This window comes from Stigmatopora argus, unplaced genomic scaffold (genome assembly GCF_051989625.1).
Source record: "Stigmatopora argus isolate UIUO_Sarg unplaced genomic scaffold, RoL_Sarg_1.0 HiC_scaffold_61, whole genome shotgun sequence".
Taxonomy (NCBI): Eukaryota; Metazoa; Chordata; class Actinopteri; order Syngnathiformes; family Syngnathidae; genus Stigmatopora; species Stigmatopora argus.
Window position 1 is genome coordinate 161106 of NW_027520075.1, and position 5570 is coordinate 166675.

Sequence of the window (5570 nt, forward strand, 5' to 3'; positions counted from 1 at the left end):
CTGGGGGACCTTGTGACTTTGCTCCAGGTGATGCGTGATTCAACTGTCTCATCCTCTTTTGGCTCATGCGGGCGGGGGGGCAACAGCACCTGCATTGGACCACATGTTCATTAACATTGTTCTTTTTGCTTTAAGGATCTCATTGTTAAATTAGACGATGACATGGATCATTCTTTCCGGTTTTCCTGCTGTGTTTGCCAAGAGGACTTCCCGAGGTCTGTCTGGTCTGTCTGACCAGCATTGCATTCCATTCCATTCCATTCAGTGTGTCATTTTAAAACACCTTGATTTGATTTTTGTGTGCAGTTTCAAAGCGAGGTATGGCCTTCAAGCTCAATTCGGCTCATTTCCTGAAGCACTGATGAATGCTTTTGGGAAATGTAGGAGCGAGCAGAGTTCCAGCGAGTCCAGGTACCCTAGCTTCTCCTCCTTTTGTTTCATCTCCTAAGGAATGTGCACCCCAACAAGTCTTTTTCTCTTTCGTTTTGTTCCGCAGGTATGACTTGGTGCTGTCATCGGACTCTCCCTCGCTGGACGGCTCAGCCCAATTGAGCATGGTGGCGACCGACGAGGTTGCCGTCGTCACCATAATGTCCTTGCCGCTCACACGGGCCCCGGTCGAGCAAGTCCACGAAGATTACCTGGGGGACTTTGTGACTTTGCTCCAGGTGATGCGTGATTCAACTGTCTCATCCTCTTTTGGCTCATGCGGGCGGGGGGCAACAGCATCTGCATTGTACCACATGTTTATCAACATTGTTCTTTTTGGTTAAAAGGATCACGTTGTGACATTAGTGGATGTGACGGATCATTCGTTCATGTTTTCCTGCCGTCTTTGCCAAGAGGACTTCCCGAGGTCTGTCTGGGAAGAATTGACCAGCATTGCATTCCATTCCATTCCATTCAGTGTGTCATTTTAAAACACCTTGATTTGATTTTTGTGTGCAGTTTCAAAGCGAGGTATCTCCTTCATGCTCAATTCGGCTCATTTCCTGAAGCACTGATGAATGCTTTTGGGAAATGTAGGAGCGAGCAGAGTTCCAGCGAGTCCAGGTACCCTAGCTTCTCCTCCTTTTGTTTCATCTCCTAAGGAATGTGCACCCCAACAAGTCTTTTTCTCTTTCATTTTGTTCCGCAGGTATGACTTGGTGCTGTCATCCGACTCTCCCTCACTGGACGGCTCAGCCCAATTGAGCCTAATGATGACCAACGAGGTTGCCATCGTCACCATATTGTCATTGCCGCTCACACGGGCCCCGGTCGAGCAAGTCCACGAAGATTACGTGGGGGACTTTGTGACTTTGCTCCAGGTGATGCGTGATTCAACTGTCTCATCCTCTTTTGGCTCATGCGGGCAACAGCACCTGCATTGTACCACATGTTCATTAACATTGTTCTTTTTGGTTAAAGGATCTCATTGTGACATTGGTGGATGTGACGGATCATTCGTTCATGTTTTCCTGCTGTCTTTGCCAAGAGGACTCCCGAGGTCTGTCTGGGAAGAATTGACCAGCATTGCATTCCATTCCATTCCATTCAGTGTGTCATTTTAAAACACCTTGATTTGATTTTTGTGTGCAGTTTCAAAGCGAGGTATGGCCTTCAAGCTCAATTCGAGTCATTTCCTGAAGCCCTGATCAAGTATTTTGAGAAATGTGGGAGCGCGCAGAGTTCCAGCGAGTCCAGGTACCCTAGGTTCTCCTCCTTTTGTTTCATCTCCTAAGGAATGTGCACCCCAACAAGTCTTTTTCTCTTTTGTTTTCTTCCGCAGGTATGACTTGGTGCTCTCGTCCGACTCTCCCTCGCTGGACGGCTCAGCCCAATTGAGCATAGTGGAGACCGACGAGTTGTTCTGCATCACCAAATTATCTTTGACGCTCACACGGGCCACGGTCGAGCAGGTCAATAAATACGTGGGGGACCTCGTGACTTTGCTCCAGGTGATGCGTGATTCAACTGTCTCATCCTCTTTTGGCTCATGCAGGCGGGCGGGCAACAGCACCTGCATTGTACCACATTGTTATGATCGGGGGTCACGTTCCTCCGAAGTCCAAGCATGGCGACCACCTGCGAGTCACCTTGCCGCTGCCCTCGTTGTCTTTCTAGTTGGCTGTCGATCCGGATGGCCAATTCCACGAGCGCGTCGAGGGACCCTGGTTCCTCTCGGATCGCCAGCTCCTCCCGCATCTCCACATTCAGCCGTCGTGGAGGGAGGGCGGAGTCATTAAAGGCACTCTCGGCGGCTAAGATGCGGAATTCGACCCAGTCTTTTGCCACGCTCCGGACGCCTTGTCTGAGAGCTCTTAAGCGCCCACCGGCTGGTCGAAGATCTTTCGCATCTCTGCGGTCAATAAGTCGTAGGAGGTACAAATGCGGGAGCCCCTCTCCCATTCGGCGCTCGCCCAGGCTAGGGCCTCATCACGAAGGCAGCCGATCAGGTAAGCGATCTTGGCTCGGTCCGAGGTGTGGGTGAGGCTCGGTTGTTCAAACACCAACTGCCATTGAACCAGGAAGCGCCGGCATGCGCCGAGATCTCCACCGTAGGGGGGCCTTAGGTCCCTGTTGCGGCGATATCGGTGTTACCAGGGGAGCGGCTGGGGTTAGCTGTGCACTTGGTGAATGAGGCAAAGAATTGAGTAGTGCTCGTATGTCATCCAGGGGTCTCAGCCATGCTCGATACCTTAGAACAGAGGTACGCAATAGCTTGGGTATGCTGTTCCAAAGGGACTGCTCTGAAAGCGGTCACTCCAAACTTCCAAAAACTCCACAACGCCCATTTTGACAAGCTGGAGTCCATCGACGACTACCTGCAGAGGAAGAAGGGCAAGAAGATGGCACCTGCACCCGCCCAAGAGACCAAAGTGGCGAAGACCGCTCGCGTGTCCTTGTTCAGCCCGGCGCCCCACAGGAAGAAGAACGACGCCCAGTCCAAAAACAAGATGGCCGACAAAGGCAAAGATGTTGCCAAATTGGGTCGGAGGGGGCCTGGCCTGCGCCCGCGGGATCGTGCTGTTATGATCGGGGGTGGAAGAGCCCAAAGCAGGCGAGGGTGGGAGTCTGCTTCTCCAATCTTGATTAGAATGATCCAAGTGAAAGGCCAGGCACCAGAGGGGATGGCGTCGGGATGGCGTCGGCGTGTCGTTAGGCGTATCCGTGGTCGTGGAGGCCGAGCGTAGTCGGAATCCTGGGAGCAAAACAAGAGGTCTTAAATCAACGAAGGAAGGCGAGAAAATACAAGCAGGTACGTACCTCACTGTGAGCAGATCAGACGATCCCGCAGTGTGGTCCTGTTCTTGGTGGCCTTAAATACTCCTCACTGGCTAATGACTCACACCTGGCAGCCCTCGAGTCATTAGAGGCAGGGGTGTCAAACATACGGCCCGCGGGCCGGAACCGGCCCCCAAGGAGGTTCGATCAGGCCCGCAGGATCATTTGAAAGTGGAAAAAAATGCATCAAAGACATGGAATTCATATTCTTAATTCCCTGCAATTCACGGATTATCCGCTAAGGGGCGCACTCTTTCCATCAGAGTAGAAGACAAGCTGCATCACTGAGACAGAAACTTTCTTCATTACACATTTCAAATCACTCTCCTTAGTTTGTAAGGTGCACGCAAAGATTACATTTTGATTTTATATGCGTATGTGTAAGTGGTTTAAAAATTCCTTTCATTAAAAGTCTCTTTTAATCTTAAAGTGCATGACTATATTTTTCAGTACCAATTCAAGTTTTGTGCCTTTGTACAATCAGTGGGATCCGTTGCAATGCCTATTTGTGAATGATAAAAGTCAATTGCACATTTATCTAAGGAAATATGAGGTGTTTCATGAAAGGATAGTTCATTCCATTTCAATATTTTCCTAATGTTCTTGTGCTTCTTTACACCAAAACAAAGGAAAGACATGATATTTGGGTTATTTATAGCAGAGCATGGTATCATTTTAATGGTCCGGCCCACTTGACATCTCCCTAGGCCGCCGTATGTGGCCCACCATGCCAAATGACTTTGACAGCCCTGCATTAGAGGCAGGACCTGTGGTTGGGTGGCGGGCGCAACCAGCCACCAATCTCGTCTGGGGCCTGACACACATGTTTATGAACACATTGCTCGGGACATCCAAGCTGGCTTGGAGTGAAACTGCAGCACATTTTCAAAATAAGGGCTGGCGGAAAAGTTAGACACGGAGCAAAAATGTTCCACTGTGAGAGTGAAAGATCCACACCACAACAGACCGACACACACAAAAAACACACAAATAAAACCACATTATTCACCTTGACTACTGTCTATGTACATTGCTTACTGACACTGTCTATATTTCTATAGTGAAAAGGGCAGTAGTGACTGACGCGCGGGTGCATGTCAGGCTCAAAGCCTGACACCATTAGCAATCGACGATCATGTTTTTGTCTGCTACCAGTGACCGACCGAGACTATCCGGATCAGAGCCAAACTTTCTTCAGGTTTAGCGTTATCAAGGTAGTGTTTTAGTCGTGCCTTGTCTTTCTTGTCATTTGGATTCTTATGATTATTATTATCATTAATGTTGTAATAACAATAAAATCGGATTATCATCAATGCTTTTCTCAATTGTTGTCTTTTTTATGGTACAAATAAATACATAGTATTATTGTGTATTACTTTTTCAATGTCATTTGACTAAATTGCAAGATCAATCATCCATTCTGGTTAGTCGTAGTGATACATTGTGAAGTTGTTTGCAAACTCCCAACAAAACCGCTAGGAGGAGACGAAGAAGAGAAACACGAAGAAGAAGAAGAAGAAGAAGAAGAAGAAGAAGAAGAAGAAGAAGAAGACGAAGAAGAAGTGGAAGCGTATAAATTTCCCCGGCAATCTTCGCGATAAGTCACGCTATCTATCGCCATGGCTTTGAGACTGACTGAAGTTTTTGAAGTCACCGTTAAGTGTGAAGGCTCCAACGACAGGTAATCTGAGAAAAAGCCTACTTTTTGAGGTCCTTATTGTTGTTTTAGCAAAGATAGTCAAGTTTTGACCTGTCAATTTAGTCCCCGGGGCTATTTTAAAGTTAAGAATTCTGTGTCTAAGTAATGGCGGTGACTATTCCCCGCATACCTGTCAACTTATACGTTTTCCCCTTATTTTATACGTTTTTTGATCATTTCAAATTGTGTACGCCGTATAACAACTTTTGTACGGGATTTTTTTTAAGTACGTTTTTTGTAAAACGGATCTCGTTTGACGCATTTCGGCTCTAATCCGGATCGTCTCGGTCACTGGTAGCAGACGAAAACGCCATCGTCAACTGCTAATATTGTCATGCTTTAAGCATGATATGCGCACACGCATTCCCCTTTCACACGAAACAGGAAATGATTAAATCATTTCCTGTTTCATTATTTAAGCAGCTATGGGTCCGAATACATTCACGGTCGCGTCACGACAACGCGGCGCGACCATAACACTTGCACACGTGCACCCTATGTGAGTAAATATGTGCCGCGTTGCATTTGTACGGTTTTCTATTGCTTAATACGGGGGATTCCAATCATTAATACGGGGAGGAATTGGCCCAGGTTGACAGGTATG

At 47.7% G+C, this 5570-nt stretch overlaps 1 long non-coding RNA gene across 1 annotated transcript; it reads left to right on the plus strand.

Annotated features, from left to right (window-relative positions):
• Positions 1 to 780: 780 nt before the first annotated feature.
• LOC144070408 (uncharacterized) lies at positions 781 to 1304 on the plus strand. Its single transcript, XR_013299279.1, has 3 exons — positions 781 to 856; positions 949 to 1053; positions 1139 to 1304. It is a non-coding gene; the product is annotated as an uncharacterized LOC144070408 (long non-coding RNA).
• The last annotated feature ends 4266 nt before the right edge of the window (positions 1305 to 5570 follow it).